This window comes from Carassius gibelio, chromosome B6, assembly GCF_023724105.1.
Source record: "Carassius gibelio isolate Cgi1373 ecotype wild population from Czech Republic chromosome B6, carGib1.2-hapl.c, whole genome shotgun sequence".
NCBI lineage: Eukaryota > Metazoa > Chordata > Actinopteri > Cypriniformes > Cyprinidae > Carassius > Carassius gibelio.
In genome coordinates this window covers 3,952,355-3,977,622 of record NC_068401.1, presented here as the reverse complement: position 1 = coordinate 3,977,622, position 25,268 = coordinate 3,952,355, and the positions used below count along the sequence as shown (strand labels likewise).

General features: G+C 39.2%; 1 protein-coding gene and 1 long non-coding RNA gene across 7 annotated transcripts in view; one reads left to right on the top strand and one right to left on the bottom strand.

The window, feature by feature from the left end:
* Positions 1 to 15,345, top strand: part of LOC127959390 (uncharacterized) — a 48,307-nt gene extending 32,962 nt beyond the window's left edge. For 2 of the 6 annotated variants that reach the window (XR_008154255.1, XR_008154254.1), the window contains 2 exons: positions 1,552 to 2,504; positions 4,488 to 4,581. This is a non-coding gene — a long non-coding RNA (uncharacterized LOC127959390). Of the gene's footprint in view, positions 1 to 1,551; positions 2,505 to 4,487; positions 4,582 to 6,546; positions 6,903 to 12,801; positions 13,396 to 14,972 lie in introns of those variants that run through there. The other 4 variants (XR_008154251.1, XR_008154253.1, XR_008154252.1 and 1 more) reach the window with 4 other exon arrangements.
* LOC127959389 (regulating synaptic membrane exocytosis protein 4-like) overlaps positions 1 to 25,268 on the bottom strand; it is a 118,000-nt gene that overhangs the window by 89,862 nt on the left and 2,870 nt on the right. The window lies entirely within an intron of this gene.

The following is a 25,268-nucleotide window of genomic DNA, read 5'->3' as shown; positions in this document are numbered from 1 at the left end:
TTTAAAACATAATTCAAAATGGCCGACGCCTAAAATGGCCGACACGGGAAAATTGGATATCATTCGACTCGACATGACTCACTGAATCTAAAGAGACAAGTTGTGTGATTTTTGGCCAAACCATTCAGAAGTTATAAGCCAAAATATGCATTTTTCATATCTCCTGACCACTAGGTGGCGCTGTGTCGAAACACTGCAGGTAGTCTCAGGTCAGGGTCATTATAACACACACCAAGTTTGGTCTCAATATGACAAACTGTTGCCGAGATATAGCCTCACGTGTATTTTTGCATGCTTTTCGTAAAATTTGTACACATGTCATTCGACAACGGTTGGACGAATCAACTTGAATTCCATAACTTTTTGCCATCGTGGTCTGAAGATGATCGGAGCCAATTTTCGTGAAAATCGGACTAACCGTCTAGGACGAGTTCGAAAAAGTAGGTTTTTCGAAAAATTGAAAATAGCGAAAAAATTAAACCTTGCGATTTTTGAATTTTGGGGTTCATTCGACTTGGCTTGAGCCAAGGATTCAGAGGAAAAAAGAATTTCCATTTTCTGGCTTACGGTTCAAAAGTTATTAGCATATAAACATTGAAAGTTTGGACAAGTGGTGGCGCTAGAGAGTTGGAGTTAGAGACTTCAAATTTGCTATAGTTAATGGTGGGACTGTCCTCTATCAGTGTGCCAAATTATACAACTTTCCCGCAATCGGTTCTATGGGCTGCCATAGACTTGCGGCGGAAGAAGAAGAAGAAGAAGAAGAAGAAGAAGAAGAAGCAGAATAATAATAACGCCAACGATTACAATAGGTGCCTACGCACCTTCGGTGCTTGGCCCCTAAATATAGCTGCAAGCAGCAATTACGGGGCCAAGCACTCCAACGGCAAATGTAGGAGCTAAGCATCGCATGAAGCATCACACCAAATTCATTAATGAGCAATAACAGCAATTTTGGAATTATTGTAATTGAAATGGCAAAAAAAAATCATAATACCACCTCTAGTAGCATGATTACTTGGCTTATCAAGCTTGACCAATAGGTGGCACTGTTATAAAATCAATTTGGTGTACTCTGTGTGACTTTTCAATGACACACACAAAGTTTGGTGTCAATATGCCAAAGCATTCCAGGGATACAGCCTCAAGTGTCATTTTCTCATTGTGCCTCAAATTCGTCGATGTGGTATGCGAAAACGGTTTTGTCTATCGACACAAAATCCATAACTTTGTGTCAACATAGTCTGAAGATCATCTGATTCGAATTTGGTGAAAATTGGACATACGGTTCATGAGGAGTTCGAAAAAGTAGGTTTTCCACATAAATCAAAATGGTGGACCGGAACTTCAGTAAACACTGGCATATTTGGTATCTATGTTATCGGCATAAGCCAGGGAATATTTTGAGCCCAGTTTCGTTGCAATAGGCTAATGGACTAAAAAGTTATTAGCATTTTAAAAAGTGTAATTACTCATGGTTAATGAATGGTTTATTACTCTTGACCAATAGGTGGCGCTGTTACCAAATTTATGTGGCATGGTCAGTGTGAGGTGGCGATGACACATACAAAGTTTGGTGCAAATATGTCAAAGTGTTGCAGAGATACAGCCTCAAATGCATTTTGGCACCCTTCCAGCAAATTCGTTGATGCGCTAAATGAGAACCGTTACGTATATCGACACAAAATCCATAACTTTTTTCCAGCATGGTCTGAAGATGATTCACGTCAAATTTGGTGAAAATTGGGCTAACGGTCTAGGAGGAGTTCGAAAAAGTAGGTTTTCAACATTAAGCAAAATGGCGGACAGGAAGTAAGGCCAATTTTCACATTATTGGTATCAATACTCTCGGCATGACCCACAGAATATAGCGAGACCATTTTAATTTTAATAGACTAATTTATTCAAAAGTTATTAGCGTTTATGTGATATTTCATTATAACTATTGGCCACAAGGTGGCGCTGCCACCAAACTTTTTGAGTACCTTCAGGGCATGGAGCCGAATATTTTTGTAATTATTTGCGAAACGATACGATGCTGCGTTCAAAAAATACAGCATTTTGAAACATAATTCAAAATGGCCGACGCCTAAAATGGCCGACACAGGAAAATTGGATATCATTCGACTCGACATGACTCACTGAATCTAAAGAGACCAGTTGTGTGATTTTTGGCCAAACCATTCAGTAGTTATAAGCCAAAATATGCATTTTTCATATCTCCTGACCACTAGGTGGCGCTGTGTCGAAACACAGCAGGTAGTCTCAGTTCATGCTTGTTATAACACACGCCAAGTTTGGTCTCAATATGACAAACCGTTGCCGGGATATAGCCTCACGTGCATGTTTGCGTGCTTTTCGTCAAATTTGTTTACATGTCATTCGACAACAGTTGGACGAATCAACTTGAATTCCATAACTTTTTGCCAGCATGGTCTGAAGATGATCTGAGCCAATTTTCGTGGCAATCGGACTAACCGTCTAGGACGAGTTCGAAAAAGTAGGTTTTTCGAATAATTGAAAATAGCGAAAAAATTAAACCTTGCGATTTTTGAATTTTGGGGTTCATTCGACTTGGCCTGAGCCAAGGATTCAGAGGAAAAAAGAATTTCCATTTTCTGGCTTACGGTTCAAAAGTTATTAGCATACAAACATTGAAAGTTTGGACAAGTGGTGGCGCTAGAGAGTAGGAGTTAGAGGCTTCAAATTTGCTATAGTTAATGTTGGTACTGTCCTCTATCAGTGTGCCAAATTATACAACTTTCCCGCAATCGGTTCTATGGGCTGCCATAGACTTGCGGCGGAAGAAGAAGAAGAAGAAGAATAAATATAGCTGCAAGCAGCAATTACGGGGCCAAGCACTCCAACGGCAAATGTAGGAGCTAAGCATGGCATGGAGCATCACACCAAATGCATTAATGAGCAATAACAGCAATTTTAGGATGATTGTAATTGAAATGGCTAAAAAAATCATAAATACAACCTCTAGTAGCATGATTTACTGGCTTATCAAAATTGACCAATAGGTGGTGCTGTTATCAAGTCAATTTGGTGTACTCTGTGTGACTTTTCAATGACACAAACAAAGTTTGGTGTCAATATGCCAAAGCATTGCAGAGATACAGCCTCAAGTGTCATTTTGGCATTGTGCCTCAAATCCGTCGCTGTGGTATGCGAAAACGGTTTTGTCTATCGATACAAAATCCATAACATTTTGTCAGTACAGTCTACAGATCATCTGAGTCAATTTTGGTGAAAATCGGACTAACGGTTGATGAGGAGTTCGAAAAAGTAGGTTTTCAACATAAATCAAAATGGCGGACAGGAAGTTCGGCTTACTCTGGCATATATGGTATCTATGTTGTCGGCATAAGCCAGGGAATATTTTGAGGCCAGTTTCATTACAATAGGCTAATGCATTAAAAAGTTACTAGCATTTTTATAAGTGTAATTATTCATAGTTAATGAATGGTTCATTACTCTTGACCAATAGGTGGCGCTGTTACCAAATTTATGTGGCATGGTCAGTGTCAGGTGGCGATGACACATACAAAGTTTGGTGCAAAAATGTCAAAGCGTTGCAGAGATACAGCCTCAAATGCATTTTGGCACCCTTCCAGCAAATTCGTTGATGCGCTAAATCAGAACCGTTTTGTATATCGACACGAAATCCATAACTTTTTGCCAGCATGGTCTGAAGATGATTCACGTCAAATTTGGTGAAAATCGGACTAACGGTCTAGGAGGAGTTCGAAAAAGTAGGTTTTCAACATTAATCAAAATGGCGGACAGGAAGTATGGCCAATTTTGGCATAATTGGTATCTATGTTCTCGGCATGACCCAAAGAATACGGGGAGACCATTTGCATTTCAATTGTCTAATTTACTCAAAAGTTATTAGCATTTTTGTGATAATTCATTATAACTCTTGACCACCAGGTGGCGCTGCCACCAAGCTTTTTGAGTACATTATGGGCATGGAGCCGAATATTTTTGTAATTATTTGCGAAACGATACGATGCTGCGTTGAAAAAATACAGCATTTTAAAACATAATTCAAAATGGCCGACGCCTAAAATGGCTGACACAGGAAATTTGCATATCATACGACTCGACATGACTCACTGAATCTAAAGAGACCAGTTGTGTGATTTTTGGCCAAACCATTCAGAAGATATAAGCCAAAATATGCATTTTTCATATCTCCTGACCACTAGGTGGCGCTGTGTCAAAACACTGCAGGTAGTCTCAGGTCATGCTTATTATAACACACACCAAGTTTGGTCTCAATATGCCAAACCGTTGCTGAGATATAGCCTCAAGTGCATTTTTGCGTGCTTTTCGTCAAATTAGTTTACGTGTCATTCGACAATGGTTGGACGAATCAACTTGAATTCCATAACTTTTTGCCAGCATGGTCTGAAGATGATCTGAGCCAGTTTTCGTGGCAATCGGACTAACCGTCTAGCACGAGTTCGAAAAAGTAGGTTTTTCGAATAATTGAAAATAGCGAAAAAACTAAACCTTGCGATTTTTGAATTTTGGGGTTCATTCGACTTGGCATGAGCCAAGGATTCAGAGGAAAAAAGAATTTCCATTTTCTGGCTTACGGTTCAAAAGTTATTAGCATACAAACATTGAAAGTTTGGACAAGTGGTGGCGCTAGAGAGTAGGAGTTAGAGACTTCAAATTAGCTATAGTTAATGTTGGGACTGTCCTCTATCAGTGTGCCAAATTATACAACTTTCCCGCAATCGGTTCTATGGGCTGCCATAGACTTGCGGCGGAAGAAGAAGAAGAAGAAGAAGAAGAAGCAGAATAATAATAACGCCAACGATTACAATAGGTGCCTACGCACCTTCGGTGCTTGGCCCCTAATAATAAATATAGCTGCAAGCAGCAATTACGGGGCCAAGCACTCCAACGGCAAATGTAGGAGCTAAGCTAAGCATGAAGCATCACACCAAATTCATTAATGAGCAATAACAGCAATTTTGGAATTATTGTAATTGAAATGGCAAAAAAAAAAATCATAATACCACCTCTAGTAGCATGATTACTTGGCTTATCAAGCTTGACCAATAGGTGGCACTGTTATAAAATCAATTTGGTGTACTCTGTGTGACTTTTCAATGACACACACAAAGTTTGGTGTCAATATGCCAAAGCATTCCAGGGATACAGCCTCAAGTGTCATTTTCTCATTGTGCCTCAAATTCGTCGATGTGGTATGCGAAAATGGTTTTGTCTATCGACTCAAAAGCCATAACATTGAGTCAGCATAGTCTGAAGATCATTTGATTCGAATTTGGTGAAAATCGGACCTACGGTTGATGAGGAGTTCGACAAAGTAGGTTTTCAACATAAATCAAAATGGCGGACCGGAAGTTCAGCTTACTATGGTATATTTGGTATCTATGTTATCGCCATAAACCAGGGAATATTTTGAGCCCAGTTCCATTCGAATGGGCTAATGCAATAAAAAGTTATTAGCATTTTTACAAGTGTAATTATTCATGGTTAATGAATGGTTTATTACTCTTGACCAATAGGTGGCGCTGTCACCAAATTTCTGTGGCATGGTCAGTGTGAGGTGGCGATGACACATACAAAATTTGGTGCAAATATGTCAAAGCGTTGCAGAGATACAGCCTCAAATGCATTTTGGCACCCTTCCAGCAAATTCGTTGATGCGCTAAATGAGAACTGTTTCGTATATCGACACGAAATCCATAACTTTTTGCCAGCATGGTCTGAAGATGATTCACGTCAAATTTGGTGAAAATTGGACTAACGGTCTAGGAGGAGTTCGAAAAAGTAGGTTTTCAACATTAAGCAAAATGGCGGACAGGAAGTATGGCCAATTTTCACATAATTGGTATCAATGCTCTCGGCATGACCCACAGAATATAGCGAGACCATTTTAATTTTAATAGTCTAAATTATTCAAAAGTTATTAGCATTTATGTGATATTTCATTATAACTATTGGCCACAAGGTGGCGCTGCCACCAAACTTTTTGAGTACCTTCAGGGCATGGAGCCGAATATTTTTGTAATTATTTGCGAAACGATACGATGCTGCGTTCAAAAAATACAGCATTTTAACACATAATTCAAAATGGCCGACGCCTAAAATGGCCGACACGGGAAAATTGGATATCATTCGACTCGACATGACTCACTGAATCTAAAGAGACCAGTTGTGTGATTTTTGGCCAAACCATTCAGAAGTTATAAGCCAAAATATGCATTTTTCATATCTCCTGACCACTAGGTGGCGCTGTGTCGAAACACTGCAGGTAGTCTCAGTTCATGCTTGTTAAAACACACACCAAGTTTGGTCTCAATATGACAAACCGTTGCCGGGATATAGCCTCACGTGCATGTTTGCGTGCTTTTCGTCAAATTTGTTTACGTGTCATTCGACAACAGTTGGACGAATCAACTTGAATTCCATAACTTTTTGCCAGCATGGTCTGAAGATGATCTGAGCCAATTTTCGTGGCAATCGGACTAACCGTCTAGGACGAGTTCGAAAAAGTAGGTTTTTCGAATAATTGAAAATAGCGAAAAAACTAAACCTTGCGATTTTTGAATTTTGGGGTTCATTCGACTTGGCATGAGCCAAGGATTCAGAGGAAAAAAGAATTTCCATTTTCTGGCGTACGGTTCAAAAGTTATTAGCATACAAACATTGAAAGTTTGGACAAGTGGTGGCGCTAGAGAGTAGGAGTTAGAGGCTTCAAATTTGCTATAGTTAATGTTGGGACTGTCCTCTATCAGTGTGCCAAATTATACAACTTTCCCGCAAACGGTTCTATGGGCTGCCATAGACTTGCGGCGGAAGAAGAAGAAGAAGAAGAATAATAACGCCAACGAAAACAATAGGTGCCTACGCACCTTCGGTGCTTGGCCCCTAATAACGCCAACGGAAACAATAGGTGCCTACGCACCTTCGGTGCTTGGCCCCTAAATATAGCTGCAAGCAGCAATCACGGGGCCAAGCACTCCAACGGCAAATGTAGGAGCTAAGCATCGCATGAAGCCTCACACCAAATACATTAATGAGCAATAACTGCAATTTTGGAATTATTGTATTTGAAATGGCAAAAAAAAAACAAAAAAAAACAATACCACCTCTAGTAGCATGATTACTTGGCTTATCAAGCTTGACCAATAGGTGGCACTGTTATAAAATCAATTTGGTGTACTCTGTGTGACTTTTCAATGACACACACAAAGTTTGGTGTCAATATGCGAAAGCATTCCAGGGATACAGCCTCAAGTGTCATTTTCTCATTGTGCCTCAAATTCGTCGATGTGGTATGCGAAAACGGTTTTGTCTATCGACTCAAAATCCATAACTTTGAATCAGTATAGTCTGAAGATCATTTGATTCGAATTTGGTGAAAATCGGACATACGGTTGATGAGGAGTTCGAAAAAGTATGTTTTCAACATAAATCAAAATGGCGGACCGGAAGTTCAGCTTACTGTGGTATATTTGGTATCTATGTTATCGGCATAAGCCAGGGAATATTTTGAGCCCAGTTTCCTTCAAATAGGCTAATGCAATAAAAAGTTATTAGCATTTTAAAAAGTGTAATTACTCATGGTTAATGAATGGTTTATTACTCTTGACCAATAGGTGGCGCTGTTACCAAATTTATGTGGCATGGTCAGTGTGAGGTGGCGATGACACATACAAAGTTTGGTGCAAATATGTCAAAGTGTTGCAGAGATACAGCCTCAAATGCATTTTGGCACCCTTCCAGCAAATTCGTTGATGCGCTAAATGAGAACCGTTACGTATATCGACACAAAATCCATAACTTTTTGCCAGCATGGTCTGAAGATGATGCACGTCAAATTTGGTGAAAATTGGGCTAACGGTCTAGGAGGAGTTCGAAAAAGTAGGTTTTCAACATTAAGCAAAATGGCGGACAGGAAGTAAGGCCAATTTTCACATTATTGGTATCAATACTCTCGGCATGACCCACAGAATATAGCGAGACCATTTTAATTTTAATAGAGTAATTTATTCAAAAGTTATTAGCATTTATGTGATATTTCATTATAACTATTGGCCACAAGGTGGCGCTGCCACCAAACTTTTTGAGTACCTTCAGGGCATGGAGCCGAATATTTTTGTAATTATTTGCGAAACGATACGATGCTGCGTTCAAAAAATACAGCATTTTAAATCATAATTCAAAATGGCCGACGCCTAAAATGGCCGACACAGGAAAATTGGATATCATTTGACTCGACATGACTCACTGAATCTAAAGAGACCAGTTGTGTGATTTTTGGCCAAACCATTCAGTAGTTATAAGCCAAAATATGCATTTTTCATATCTCCTGACCACTAGGTGGCGCTGTGTCGAAACACTGCAGGTAGTCTCAGTTCATGCTTGTTATAACACACGCCAAGTTTGGTCTCAATATGACAAACCGTTGCCGGGATATAGCCTCACGTGCATGTTTGCGTGCTTTTCGTCAAATTTGTTTACGTGTCATTCGACAACAGTTGGACGAATCAACTTGAATTCCATAACTTTTTGCCAGCATGGTCTAAAGATGATCTGAGCCAATTTTCGTGGCAATCGGACTAACCGTCTAGGACGAGTTCGAAAAAGTAGGTTTTTCGAATAATTGAAAATAGCGAAAAAACTAAACCTTGCGATTTTTGAATGTTGGTGTCCATTCGACTCGGCATGAGCCAAGGATTCAGAGGAAAAAAGAATTTCCAATTTCTGGCTTACGGTTCAAAAGTTATTAGCATACAAACATTGAAAGTTTGGACAAGTGGTGGCGCTAGAGAGTAGGAGATAGAGACTTCAAATTTGCTATAGTTAATGTTGGGACTGTCCTCTATCAGTGTGCCAAATTATACAACTTTCCCGCAATCGGTTCTATGGGCTGCCATAGACTTGCGGCGGAAGAAGAAGAAGAAGAAGAAGAATAATAAATATAGCTGCAAGCAGCAATAACGGGGCCAAGCACTACAGAAGCAAGCTTCAGACGAACGGCAGGAATGAGTAATCAAGACAGTTTTAAGATTATTTTAGGCAAAATGGCTTGAAAACAATAAACACAACAACTAGTAATAGGATTTATTGGCTTATCACGTGTAACCAATAGGTGGCGCTGTTACCAAATTAGTTTGGAATGGTCAGTGTGAGGTGACGATGACACATACAAAGTTTGGTGCAAATATGTCAAAGCTTTGCAGAGATACAGCCTCAAATGCATTTTGGAACCCTTCCAGCAGATTCGTTGATGCGCTAAATGAGAACCGTTTCGTATATCGACACGAAATCCATAACATTTTGCCAGCTTGATCTGAAGATGATCCACGTCAAATTTGGTGAAAGTCTGACTAACGGTCTAGGAGGAGTTCGAAAAAGTAGGTTTTCAACATTAATCAAAATGGCGGACAGGAAGTTCAGCCAAATAAGGAAAACTTGGTATCTATGTTCTCGGCCTGTCCCAAGGAATCTATTAAGATCAGCGTCATGTCAATAGCCAGATCTTTTCAAAAGTTATTAGCCTTTATGTAAATTGATTTATAACTTTTGACCACTAGGTGGCACTGTTTCAAAATATTTTGAGTACCTTCAGGGGATGGTGTTGTTGGCACATTCTGAGTTTCGTAATATTACACCAATGCATTTGTTTAGTATAGCATTTTATTTCAAAAAACTGTATTGAAGTCAATGGGAATTTCATGTTTTGTTCTATTATAGCGCCACCAAGAGGCTCAGTCCCACCATTTTTTGTATGTGTCCTCAGAGTGAGCCCATACATATGTGTGTCAATTTTGGTGAAAATATCTCAATTCACTTCAGAGTTATAGACATTTATATGAAAAAGCATGTAAAAAATGACTGACTCTTGACTTTGATTGAATATTACTACCCCTTACTATCAATATTTTGGCATTTGGGCATTGTCGTATAGCTATCGACCTATGTTTCCGAACTTCTGACGGTGGTTTCGTCTCGATCAGACAAGCGGTTTCGAAGATATAGCCAAATGTTTTTTAAGCGCTAAATCACAACGCTACACAAACCGTAAGGCGAAACCTAGCATGTTTGGTATCGTAGGACTCGGTAAGGTTTCAGGAGTCCTATTTGATGAGTCTGGTGAAAATAAGTCGACCACACCCAAAGTTATAAGCATTTAAAAAAAGAAGATCACCACTAGGTGGCGCTGTTTCGAAACTTCTCACGCTCCTTCAGGACATTGTGTTGATGACCCATACCAAGTGTTGTAACAATCCGTTGATGCGTTCTGAAAATACAGCATTTTAGCACAAAATTCAAAATGGCCGACAGTCAAAATGGCCGAATTGGTAAAATTGGATATCAGTCGACTCGGCATGTTGCCCTGAATCTAACAAGACCAATGTTATGATTTTTGGACAAACTGTTCAGAAGTTATAAGCAAAAAGAGCAGTTTTTCATATCTCCGGACCAGTAGGTGGCGCTGTGTCCAAACACAGCATGTTGCCTCAGGTCATGCTTGTTATGACATGTACCAAGTTTGGTCTGAATAGGATAAGTCGTTGCCGAGATACAGCCTTACGACTGTTTTTGTAAGCACTATGTAAAATTTGTTAGAGCGTTTATCGAAAACGGTTTGACGAATCAATTTGATTTGCATAACTTTTGGTCAGCACTGCCTGAGGATGATATGGTTCAATTTTCGTGTGAATCGGACAAACCGTCTAGGACGAGTTCGAAAAAGTAGGTTTTTAAAAAATTCAAAATGGCGGCCATATTTCTATGACGAAAAATGACTGGATAGGGTGCAATCGAATTGGCATGAGCTCAGAAATCAGAGGAAAAAATAATTTTGTTGATTGGCCTTACGGTTAAAAAGTTATTAACAAAATAAAAGTGAAATTTTGGACAGTTGGTGGCGCTAGAGGGATTGACTTAGACACACCAAAATTGGTGTACTTAATGTTGGCACTGTCCTCTATCAGAATGTCAAACCATTACAACTTTCCCGCATTCGGTTCTATGGGCTGCCATAGACCCCCAGTCGGAAGAATAATAATAATAATAATAAGAACGCCAACAAAAACAAGAGGGTCCTACGCACCTTCGGTGCTTGGCCCCTAAATATAGCTGCAAGCAGCAATTACGGGGCCAAGCACTCCAACGGCAAATGTAGGAGCTAACCATCGCATGAAGCATCACACCAAATACATTAATGAGCAATAACTGCAATTTTGGAATTATTGTATTTGAAATGGCAAAAAAAAAAAAAAAAAAAACAATACCACCTCCAGTAGCATGATTACTTGGCTTATCAAGCTTGACCAATAGGTGGCACTGTTATAAAATCAATTTGGTGTACTCTGTGTGACTTTTCAATGACACACACAAAGTTTGGTGTCAATATGCCAAAGCATTCCAGGGATACAGCCTCAAGTGTCATTTTCTCATTGTGCCTCAAATTCGTCGATGTGGTATGCGAAAACGGTTTTGTCTATCGACTCAAAATCCATAACTTTGAATCAGTATAGTCTGAAGTTCATTTGATTCGAATTTGGTGAAAATCGGACATACGGTTGATGAGGAGTTCGACAAAGTATGTTTTCAACATAAATCAAAATGGCGGACCGGAAGTTCAGCTTACTGTGGTATATTTGGTATCTATGTTATCGGCATAAGCCAGGGAATATTTTGAGCCCAGTTTCCTTCAAATAGGCTAATGCAATAAAAAGTTATTAGCATTTTAAAAAGTGTAATTACTCATGGTTAATGAATGGTTTATTACTCTTGACCAATAGGTGGCGCTGTTACCAAATTTATGTGGCATGGTCAGTGTGAGGTGGCGATGACACATACAAAGTTTGGTGCAAATATGTCAAAGTGTTGCAGAGATACAGCCTCAAATGCATTTTGGCACCCTTCCAGCAAATTCGTTGATGCGCTAAATGAGAACCGTTACGTATATCGACACAAAATCCATAACTTTTTGCCAGCATGGTCTGAAGATGATGCACGTCAAATTTGGTGAAAATTGGGCTAACGGTCTAGGAGGAGTTCGAAAAAGTAGGTTTTCAACATTAAGCAAAATGGCGGACAGGAAGTAAGGCCAATTTTCACATTATTGGTATCAATACTCTCGGCATGACCCACAGAATATAGCGAGACCATTTTAATTTTAATAGACTAATTTATTCAAAAGTTATTAGCATTTATGTGATATTTCATTATAACTATTGGCCACAAGGTGGCGCTGCCACCAAACTTTTTGAGTACCTTCAGGGCATGGAGCCGAATATTTTTGTAATTATTTGCGAAACGATACGATGCTGCGTTCAAAAAATACAGCATTTTAAATCATAATTCAAAATGGCCGACGCCTAAAATGGCCGACACAGGAAAATTGGATAGCATTTGACTCGACATGACTCACTGAATCTAAAGAGACCAGTTGTGTGATTTTTGGCCAAACCATTCAGTAGTTATAAGCCAAAATATGCATTTTTCATATCTCCTGACCACTAGGTGGCGCTGTGTCGAAACACTGCAGGTAGTCTCAGTTCATGCTTGTTATAACACACGCCAAGTTTGGTCTCAATATGACAAACCGTTGCCGGGTTATAGCCTCACGTGCATGTTTGCGTGCTTTTCGTCAAATTTGTTTACGTGTCATTCGACAACAGTTGGACGAATCAACTTGAATTCCATAACTTTTTGCCAGCATGGTCTGAAGATGATCTGAGCCAATTTTCGTGGCAATCGGACTAACCGTCTAGGACGAGTTCGAAAAAGTAGGTTTTTCGAATAATTGAAAATAGCGAAAAAACTAAACCTTGCGATTTTTGAATTTTGGGGTTCATTCGACTTGGCATGAGCCAAGGATTCAGAGGAAAAAAGAATTTTCATTTTCTGGCTTACGGTTCAAAAGTTATTAGCATACAAACATTGAAAGTTTGGACAAGTGGTGGCGCTAGAGAGTAGGAGATAGAGACTTCAAATTTGCTATAGTTAATGTTGGGACTGTCCTCTATCAGTGTGCCAAATTATACAACTTTCCCGCAATCGGTTCTATGGGCTGCCATAGACTTGCGGCGGAAGAAGAAGAAGAAGAAGAAGAAGAAGAAGAATAATAATAACGCCAACGAAAACAATAGGTGCCTACGCACCTTCGGTGCTTGGCCCCTAATAATAAGAACGCCAACAAAAACAAGAGGGTCCTACGCACCTTCGGTGCTTGGCCCCTAATAACGCCAACGAAAACAATAGGTGCCTACGCACCTTCGGTGCTTGGCCCCTAAATATAGCTGCAAGCAGCAATTACGGGGCCAAGCACTCCAACGGCAAATGTAGGAGCTAACCATCGCATGAAGCATCACACCAAATACATTAATGAGCAATAACTGCAATTTTGGAATTATTGTATTTGAAATGGCAAAAAAAAAAAAAAAAAAAACAATACCACCTCCAGTAGCATGATTACTTGGCTTATCAAGCTTGACCAATAGGTGGCACTGTTATAAAATCAATTTGGTGTACTCTGTGTGACTTTTCAATGACACACACAAAGTTTGGTGTCAATATGCCAAAGCATTCCAGGGATACAGCCTCAAGTGTCATTTTCTCATTGTGCCTCAAATTCGTCGATGTGGTATGCGAAAACGGTTTTGTCTATCGACTCAAAATCCATAACTTTGAATCAGTATAGTCTGAAGTTCATTTGATTCGAATTTGGTGAAAATCGGACATACGGTTGATGAGGAGTTCGACAAAGTATGTTTTCAACATAAATCAAAATGGCGGACCGGAAGTTCAGCTTACTGTGGTATATTTGGTATCTATGTTATCGGCATAAGCCAGGGAATATTTTGAGCCCAGTTTCCTTCAAATAGGCTAATGCAATAAAAAGTTATTAGCATTTTAAAAAGTGTAATTACTCATGGTTAATGAATGGTTTATTACTCTTGACCAATAGGTGGCGCTGTTACCAAATTTATGTGGCATGGTCAGTGTGAGGTGGCGATGACACATACAAAGTTTGGTGCAAATATGTCAAAGTGTTGCAGAGATACAGCCTCAAATGCATTTTGGCACCCTTCCAGCAAATTCGTTGATGCGCTAAATGAGAACCGTTACGTATATCGACACAAAATCCATAACTTTTTGCCAGCATGGTCTGAAGATGATGCACGTCAAATTTGGTGAAAATTGGGCTAACGGTCTAGGAGGAGTTCGAAAAAGTAGGTTTTCAACATTAAGCAAAATGGCGGACAGGAAGTAAGGCCAATTTTCACATTATTGGTATCAATACTCTCGGCATGACCCACAGAATATAGCGAGACCATTTTAATTTTAATAGACTAATTTATTCAAAAGTTATTAGCATTTATGTGATATTTCATTATAACTATTGGCCACAAGGTGGCGCTGCCACCAAACTTTTTGAGTACCTTCAGGGCATGGAGCCGAATATTTTTGTAATTATTTGCGAAACGATACGATGCTGCGTTCAAAAAATACAGCATTTTAAATCATAATTCAAAATGGCCGACGCCTAAAATGGCCGACACAGGAAAATTGGATAGCATTTGACTCGACATGACTCACTGAATCTAAAGAGACCAGTTGTGTGATTTTTGGCCAAACCATTCAGTAGTTATAAGCCAAAATATGCATTTTTCATATCTCCTGACCACTAGGTGGCGCTGTGTCGAAACACTGCAGGTAGTCTCAGTTCATGCTTGTTATAACACACGCCAAGTTTGGTCTCAATATGACAAACCGTTGCCGGGATATAGCCTCACGTGCATGTTTGCGTGCTTTTCGTCAAATTTGTTTACGTGTCATTCGACAACAGTTGGACGAATCAACTTGAATTCCATAACTTTTTGCCAGCATGGTCTGAAGATGATCTGAGCCAATTTTCGTGGCAATCGGACTAACCGTCTAGGACGAGTTCGAAAAAGTAGGTTTTTCGAATAATTGAAAATAGCGAAAAAACTAAACCTTGCGATTTTTGAATTTTGGGGTTCATTCGACTTGGCATGAGCCAAGGATTCAGAGGAAAAAAGAATTTCCATTTTCTGGCTTACGGTTCAAAAGTTATTAGCATACAAACATTGAAAGTTTGGACAAGTGGTGGCGCTAGAGAGTAGGAGTTAGAGACTTCAAATTTGCTATAGTTAATGTTGGGACTGTCCTCTATCAGTGTGCCAAATTATACAACTTTCCCGCAATCGGTTCTATGGGCTGCCATAGACTTGCGGCGGAAGAAGAAGAAGAAGAAGAAGAAGAAGCAGAATAATAATAACGCCAACGATTACAATAGGTGCCTACGCACCTTCGGTGCTTGGCCCCTAAATATAGCTGCAAGCAGCAATAACGGGGCCAAGCACTACAGAAGCAAGCTTCAGACGAACGGCAGGAATGAGTAATTAAGACAGTTTTAAGATTATTTTAGCCAAATTGGCTTGAAAACAATAAACACAACAACTAATAATAGGATTTATTGGCTTATCACGTGTAACCAATAGGTGGCGCTGTTACCAAATTAGTTTGGAATGGTCAGTGTGAGGTGACGATGACACATACAAAGTTTGGTGCAAATATGTCAAAGCTTTGCAGAGATACAGCCTCAAATGAATGTTGGCATCATTCCAGCAAATTGGTTGATGCGCTAAATGAGAACCGTTTCATATATAGACATGAAATCCATAACATTGGATGTCATGTTGGAACAATAGGCAGATTTATTAAAAAGTTATTAGCCTTTATGTACATTGAGTTATTACTTTTGACCACTAGGTGGCGCTGTTTCAAAATAATTTGAGTACCTTCAGGGGATGGTGTTGTTGGCACATTCTGAGTTTCGGAATATAACACCAATGCATTTGATTAGCATAGCCTTTTATTTCACATAAGTGTATTGAAGTCAATGGGAATTTCATGTTTTGTTCTATTATAGTGCCACCAAGAGGCTCAGTCCCACCATTTTTTTTATGTGTCATCAGAGTGCGCCCATACATATGCGTGTCAATTTTGGTGAAAATATCTCAATTCACTTCAGAGTTATAGACATTTACATGAAAAAACACATAAAAATTGACTGACTCTTGACTTTGATTGAATATTACTACCCCTTACTATCAATATTTTTGCATTAGGGCATTGGTATATAGCTATCGACCTATGTTTCCTTCTTCTGACGGTGGTTTCGTCTCGATCAGACAAGCGGTTTCGAAGATATAGCCAAATGTTTTTTAAGCGCTAAATCACAACGCTACACAAACCGTAAGGCGAAACCTAGCATGTTTGGTATCGTAGGACTCGGTAAGGTTTCAAGAGTCTAATTTGATGAGTCTCGTGAAAATAAGTCGACCACACCCAGAGTTATAAGCGTTTAAACAAAGAAGATCACCACTAGGTGGCGCTGTTTCGAAACTTCTCACACTCCTTCAGGACATTGTGCTGATGACCCATACCAAGTTTCGTAACAATCCGTTGCTGCGTTCTTAAAATACAGCATTTTAGCACAAAATTCAATATGGCTGACAGTCAAAATGGCCGAGATGGAAAAATTGGATATCAGTCGACTCGGCATGTTGCCCTGAATCTAACAAGACCAATTTTATGATTTTTGGACAAACTGTTTAGAAGTTATGAGCAAAAATAGCAATTTTTCATATCTCCAGACCAGTAGGTGGCACTGGGCCGAAACGCAGCAAGTAGCCTCAGGTCATGCTTGTTATGACATGTACCAGGTTTGGTCTGAATACGATAAATCGTTGCAGAGATACAGCCTTGCGACTGTTTTTGTAAGCGTTACGTAAAATTTGTTTGAGCGTTTATCGAAAACAGTTTGACGAATCAATTTGATTTGCATAACTTTTGGTCAGCACTGCCTGAAGATAATCTGGTTCAATTTTCGTGTGAATCGGACAAACCGTCTAGGACGAGTTCGAAAAAGTAGGTTTTTTAAAAAATTCAAAATGGCGGCCATATTTCTATGACAGAAAATGACGTCATAGGATGCAATCGAATCGGCATGAGCTCAGAAATCAGAGGAAAAAAGATTTTTGTTGATTGGCCTTAGGGTTAAAAAGTTATTAACAAAATAAAAGTGAAACTTTGGACAGTTGGTGGCGCTAGAGGCAATGTATTAGACCCACCAAAATTGGTGTACTTAATGTTGGCACTGTCCTCTATCAGAATGTCAAACCATTACAACTTTCCCGCATTTGGTTCTATGGGCTGCCATAGACTCCCAGTCGGAAGAATAATAATAATAATAATAATAATAATAAGAACGCCAACAAAAACAATAGGTGCCTCGCACCTTCGGTGCTTGGCCCCTAAATATAGCTGCAAGCAGCAATTACGGGGCCAAGCACTCCAACGGCAAATGTAGGAGCTAAGCATGGCATGGAGCATCACACCAAATGCATTAATGAGCAATAACAGCAATTTTAGGATTATTGTAATTGAAATGGCTAAAAAAATCATAAATACAACCTCTAGTAGCATGATTTACTGGCTTATCAAAATTGACCAATAGGTGGTGCTGTTATCAAGTCAATTTGGTGTACTCTGTGTGACTTTTCAATGACACAAACAAAGTTTGGTGTCAATATGCCAAAGCATTGCAGAGATACAGCCTCAAGTGTCATTTTGTCATTGTGCCTCAAGTTCGTCGCTGTGGTATGCAAAAACGGTTTAGTCTATCGACACAAAATTCATAACTTTTTGTCAGCACAGTCTGAAGATCATCTGATTAAATTTTGGTGAAAATTGGACTAACGGCTGATGAGGAGTTCAAAAAGTAGGTTTTCAACATAAATCAAAATGGCGGACCGGAAGTTCAGCTTAATCTGGCATATTTGGTATCTATGTTTTCGGCATAAACCAGGGAATATTTTGAGACCAGTTTCGTTGCAGTAGGCTAATGCATTAAAAAGTTATTAGCATTTTTATAAGTGTAATTATTCATGGGTAATGAATGGTTTATTACTCTTGACCAATAGGTGGCACTGTTACCAAATTTATGTGGCATGGTCAGTGTGAGGTAGCGATGACACGTACAAAGTTTGGTGTAAATATGTCAAAGCGTTGCAGAGATACAGCCTCAAATGCATTTTGGCACCCTTCCAACAAATTCATTGATGCGCTTAATGAGAACCGTTTCATATATCGACACGAAATCCATAACTTTTTGCCAGCATGGTCTGAAGATGATACACGTCAAATTTGGTGAAAATCGGACTAACGGTCTAGGAGGAGTTCGAAAAAGTAGGTTTTCAACATTAATCAAAATGGCGGACAGGAAGTATGGCCAATATTCGCATAATTGGTATCAATGCTCTCGGCTTTACCCACAGAATATAGGGAGGCCATTTTAATTTTAATAGTCTAATTTATTCAAAAGTTATTAGCATTTATGGGATATTTCATTATAACTATTGGCCACAAGGTGGCGCTGCCACCAAACTTTTTGAGTATCTTCAGGGCATGGAGCCAAATATTTTTGTAATTATTTGCGAAACGATACGATGATGCGTTCAAAAAATACAGCATTTTGAAACATAATTCAAAATGGCCGACGCCTAAAATGGCCGAATTGGGAAAATTCGGTATCATTCGACTCGGAATGATGCACTGAATCTAAAAACACCACTTTTGTGATTTTTGGCCAAACCATTCAGAAGTTATAAGCCAAAATATGCATTTTTCATATCTCCTGACCACTAGGTGGCGCTGTGTCGAAACACTGCAGGTAGTCTCAGGTCATGCTTATTATAACACACACCAAGTTTGGTCTCAATACGCCAAACCGTTGTGGAGATATAGCCTCACGTGTATTTTTGCGTGCTTTTCGTCATATTTTTTCACGTGTCATTCGAGAACGGTTGGACGAATCAACTTGAATTCCATAACTTTTTGCCAGCATGGTCTGTTGATGATCTGAGCCAATTTTCGTGAAAATCGGACAAACCGTCTAGGACGAGTTCGAAAAAGTAAGTTTTTCGAAAAGTTGAAAATAGCGAAAAAACTAAACCTTGCGATTTTTGAATTTTAGGGTTCATTCGACTTGGCTTGAGCCAAGGATTCAGAGGAAAAAAGAATTTCCATTTTCTGGCTTACGGTTCAAAAGTTATTAGCATACAAACATTGAAAGTTTGGACAAGTGGTGGCGCTAGAGAGTAGGAGTTAGAGGCTTCAAATTTGCTATAGTTAATGTTGGGACTGTCCTCTATCAGTGTGCCAACTTATACAACTTTCCCGCAAACGGTTCTATGGGCTGCCATAGACTTGCGGCGGAAGAAGAAGAAGAAGAAGAAGAATAATAAATATAGCTGCAAGCAGCAATAACGGGGCCAAGCACTACAGAAGCAAGCTTCAGATGAATGGCAGGAATGAGTAATTAAGAAAGTTTTAAGATTATTTTAGGCAAAATGGCTTGAAAACAATAAACACAACAACTAGTAATAGGATTTATTTGCTTATCACGTGTAACCAATAGGTGGCGCTGTTACCAAATTAGTTTGGAATGGTCAGTGTGAGGTGACGATGACACATACAAAGTTTGGTGCAAATATGTCAAAGCTTTGCTGAGATACAGCCTCAAATGCATTTTAGAACCCTTCCAGCAGCTTCGTTGATGAGCTAAATGAGAACAGTTTCGTATATCGAAACGAAATCCATAACATTTTGCCAGCATGGTCTGAAGATGATCCACGTCAAATTTGGTGAAAATCTGACTAACGGTCTAGGAGGAGTTCGAAAAAGTAAGTTTTCAACATTAATCAAAATGGCGGACAGGAAGTTCAGCCAAATAAGGAAAACTTTGTATCTATGTTCTCGACTTGACCCAAGGAATCTAAAAAGACCAGCGTCATGTCAATAGCCAGATTTATTCAAAAGTTATTAGCCTTTATTTAAATTGAGTTATAACTGTTGACCACTAGGTGGCGGTGTTTCAAAATATTTTGAGTACCTTCAGGGGATGGTGTTGTTGGCACATTCTGAGTTTCGTAATATTACATCAATGCATTTGTTTAGTATTGCATTTTATTTCACAAAACTGTATTGAAGTCAATGATAATTTCATATTTTGTTCTATTATAGCGCCACCAAGAGGCTCAGTCCCACCATTTCTTTTTATGTGTGCTCAGAGTGAGCCCATACATATGTGTGTCAATTTTGGTGAAAATATCTCAATTCACTTCAGAGTTATAGACATTTATATGAAAAAGCACGTAAAAAATGACTGACTCTTGACTTTGATTGAATATTACTACACCTTACCATCAATATTTTGGCATTTGGGCATTGGTGTATAGCTATCGACCTATGTTTCCGAACTTCTGACGGTGGTTTCGTCTCGATCAGACAAGTGGTTTCGAAGATATAGCCAGATGTTTTTTAAGCGCTAAATCACAACGCTACACAAACCGTAAGGCGAAACCTAGCATGTTTGGTATCGTAGGACTCTGTAAGGTTTCAGGAGTCTAATTTGGTGAGTCTCGAGAAAATAAGTCGACCACACCCAAGGTTATAAGCATTTAAAAAAGTATGATCACCACTAGGTGGCGCTGTTTCGAAACTTCTCACACTCCTTCAGGACATTGTGCTGATGACCCATACCATGTTTCGTAACAATCCGTTGATGCGTTCTGAAAATACAGCATTTTAGCACAAAATTCAAAATGGCCGACAGACAAAATGGCCGAAATGGTAAAATTTGATATCAGTCGACTCGGCATGTTGCCCTGAATCTAACAAGACCAATGTTATGATTTTTGGACAAACTGTTTAGAAGTTATAAGCAAAAATAGCAATTTTTCATATCTCCGGACCAGTAGGTGGCGCTGCGCCGAAACGCAGCAAGTAGCCTCAGGTCATGCTTGTTATGACATGTACCAGGTTTGGTCTGAATACGATAAATCGTTGCAGAGATACAGCCTTACAACTGTTTTTCTAAGCGTTTTGTAAAATTTGTTTGAGCGTTTTTCGAAAACGGTTTGACGAATCAATTTGATTTGCATAACTTTTGGTCAGCACTGCCTGAAGATGATCTGGTTCAATTTTCGTGTGAATCGGACAAACCGTCTAGTACGAGTTCGAAAAAGTAGGTTTTTCAAAGAATTCAAAATGGCGGCCATATTTCTATGACGGAAAATGACGGCGTAGGGTGCAATCGAATCGGCATGAGCTCAGAAATCAGAGGAAAAAAGAATTTTGTTGATTGGACTTACGGTTAAAAAGTTATTAACAAAATTAAAGTGAAATTTCGGACAGTTGGTGGCGCTAGAGGGAATGTCTTAGACACACCAAAATTGGTGTACTAAATGTTGGCACTGTCCTCTATCAGAATGTCAAACCAAAACAACTTTCCCGCATTCGGTTCTATGGGCTGCCATAGACTCCCAGTCGGAAGAATAATAATAATAATAAATATAGCTGCAAGCAGCAATTACGGGGCCAAGCACTCCAACGGCAAATGTAGTAGCTAAGCATCGCATAAAGCATCACACCAAATACATTAATGAGCAATAACAGCAATTTTGGAATTATTGTATTTGAAATGGCAAAAAAAAAAAACCACCAATACCACCTCTAGTAGCATGATTACTTGGTTTATCAAGCTTGACCAATAGGTGACACTGTTATAAAATCAATTTGGTGTACTCTGTGTGACTTTTCAATGACACACACAAAGTTTGGTGTCAATATGCCAAAGCATTCCAGGGATACAGCCTCAAGTGTCATTTTCTCATTGTGCCTCAAATTCGTCGATGTGGTATGCGAAAACGGTTTTGTCTATCGACTCAAAATCCATAATTTTGAATCAGTATAGCCTGAAGATCATTTGATTCGAATTTGGTGAAAATCGGACATACGGTTGATGAGGAGTTCGAAAAAGTATGTTTTCAACATAAATCAAAATGGCGGACCGGAAGTTAAGGTTACCGTGGTATATTTGGTATCTATGTTATCGGCATAAGCCAGGGAATATTTTGAGCCCAGTTTCCTTCAAATAGGCTAATGCATTAAAAAGTTATTAGCATTTTAAAAAGTGTAATTACTCATGGTTAATGAATGGTTTATTACTCTTGACCAATAGGTGGCGCTGTTACCAAATTTATGTGGCATGGTCAGTGTGAGGTGGCGATGACACATACAAAGTTTGGTGCAAATATGTCAAAGTGTTGCAGAGATACAGCCTCAAATGCATTTTGGCACCCTTCCAGCAAATTCGTTGATGCGCTAAATGAGAACCGTTACGTATATCGACACAAAATCCATAACTTTTTGCCAGCATGGTCTGAAGATGATTCACGTCAAATTTGGTGAAAATTGGGCTAACGGTCTAGGAGGAGTTCGAAAAAGTAGGTTTTCAACATTAAGCAAAATGGCGGACAGGAAGTAAGGCCAATTTTCACATTATTGGTATCAATACTCTCGGCATGACCCACAGAATATAGCGAGACCATTTTAATTTTAATAGACTAATTTATTCAAAAGTTATTAGCATTTATGTGATATTTCATTATAACTATTGGCCACAAGGTGGCGCTGCCACCAAACTTTTTGAGTACCTTCAGGGCATGGAGCCGAATATTTTTGTAATTATTTGCGAAACGATACGATGCTGCGTTCAAAAAATACAGCATTTTAAATCATAATTCAAAATGGCCGACGCCTAAAATGGCCGACACAGGAAAATTGGATATCATTTGACTCGACATGACTCACTGAATCTAAAGAGACCAGTTGTGTGATTTTTGGCCAAACCATTCAGTAGTTATAAGTCAAAATATGCATTTTTCATATCTCCTGACCACTAGGTGGCGCTGTTTCGAAACACTGCAGGTAGTCTCAGTTCATGCTTGTTATAATACACGGCAAGTTTGGTCTCAATATGACAAACCGTTGCCGGGATATAGCCTCACGTGCATGTTTGCGTGCTTTTCGTCAAATTTGTTTACGTGTCATTCGACAACAGTTGGACGAATCAACTTGAATTCCATAACTTTTTGCCAGCATGGTCTGAAGATGATCTGAGCCAATTTTCGTGGCAATCGGACTAACCGTCTAGGACGAGTTCGAAAAAGTAGGTTTTTCGAATAATTGAAAATAGCGAAAAAACTAAACCTTGCGATTTTTGAATTTTGGGGTTCATTCGACTTGGCATGAGCCAAGGATTCAGAAGAAAAAAGAATTTTCATTTTCTGGCTTACGGTTCAAAAGTTATTAGCATAGAAACATTGAAAGTTTGGACAAGTGGTGGCGCTAGAGAGTTGGAGTTAGAGACTTCAAATTTGCTATAGTTAATGCTGGGACTGTCCTCTATCAGTGTGCCAAATTATACAACTTTCCCGCAATCGGTTCTATGGGCTGCCATAGACTTGCGGCGGAAGAAGAAGAAGAAGAAGAAGCAGAATAATAATAAATATAGCTGCAAGCAGCAATTACGGGGCCAAGCACTCCAACGGCAAATGTAGGAGCTAAGCATGGCATGAAACATCACACCAAATACATTAATGAGCAATAACAGTAATTTTGGAATTATTGTAATTGAAATGGCAAAAAAAAAATCATAATACCACCTCTAGTAGCATGATTACTTGGCTTATAAAGTTTGACCAATAGGTGGCACTGTTATGAAATCAATTTGGTGTACTCTGTTTGACTTTTCAATGACACACACAAAGTTTGGTGTTAATATGCCACAGCATTCCAGAGATGCAGCCTCAAGTGTCATTTTGTCATTGTGTTTCAACTTCGTCGCTTTGGTATGCAAAAACGGTTTTGTCTATCGACACAAAATCCATAACTTCGTGTCAACATAGTCTGAAGATCATCTGATTCGAATTTGGTGAAAATTGGACATACGGTTCATGAGGAGTTCGAAAAAGTAGGTTTTCCACATAAATCAAAATGGTGGACCGGAACTTCAGTAAACACTGGCATATTTGGTATCTATGTTATCGGCATAAGCCAGGGAATATTTTGAGCCCAGTTTCGTTGCAATAGGCTAATGGACTAAAAAGTTATTAGCATTTTAAAAAGTGTAATTACTCATGGTTAATGAATGGTTTATTACTCTTGACCAATAGGTGGCGCTGTTACCAAATTTATGTGGCATGGTCAGTGTGAGGTGGCGATGACACATACAAAGTTTGGTGCAAATATGTCAAAGTGTTGCAGAGATACAGCCTCAAATGCATTTTGGCACCCTTCCAGCAAATTCGTTGATGCGCTAAATGAGAACCGTTACGTATATCGACACAAAATCCATAACTTTTTGCCAGCATGGTCTGAAGATGATTCACGTCAAATTTGGTGAAAATTGGGCTAACGGTCTAGGAGGAGTTCGAAAAAGTAGGTTTTCAACATTAAGCAAAATGGCGGACAGGAAGTAAGGCCAATTTTCACATAATTGGTATCAATGCTCTCGGCATGACCCACAGAATATAGCGAGACCATTTTAATTTTAATAGTCTAAATTATTCAAAAGTTATTAGCATTTATGTGATATTTCATTATAACTATTGGCCACAAGGTGGCGCTGCCACCAAACTTTTTGAGTACCTTCAGGGCATGGAGCCGAATATTTTTGTAATTATTTGCGAAATGATACGATGCTGCGTTCAAAAAATACAGCATTTTAAGACATAATTCAAAATGGCCGACGCCTAAAATGGCCGACACGGGAAAATTGGATATCATTCGACTCGAGATGACTCACTGAATCTAAAGAGACCAGTTGTGTGATTTTTGGCCAAACCATTCAGAAGTTATAAGCCAAAATATGCATTTTTCATATCTCCTGACCACTAGGTGGCGCTGTGTCGAAACACTGCAGGTAGTCTCAGTTCATGCTTGTTAAAACACACACCAAGTTTGGTCTCAATATGACAAACTGTTGCCGAGATATAGCCTCACGTGCATTTTTGCGTGCATTTCGTCAAATTAGTTTACATGTCATTCGACAACGGTTGGACGAATCAACTTGAATTCCATAACTTTTTGCCGGCCTGGTCTGAAGATGATCTGAGACAATTTTCGTGGCAATCAGACTAACCGTCTAGGACGAGTTCGAAAAAGTAGGTTTGTCGAATAATTGAAAATAGCGAAAAAACTAAACCTTGCGATTTTTGAATTTTGGGGTTCATTCGACTTGGCATGAGCCAAGGATTCAGAAGAAAAAAGAATTTTCATTTTCTGGCTTACGGTTCAAAAGTTATTAGCATAGAAACATTGAA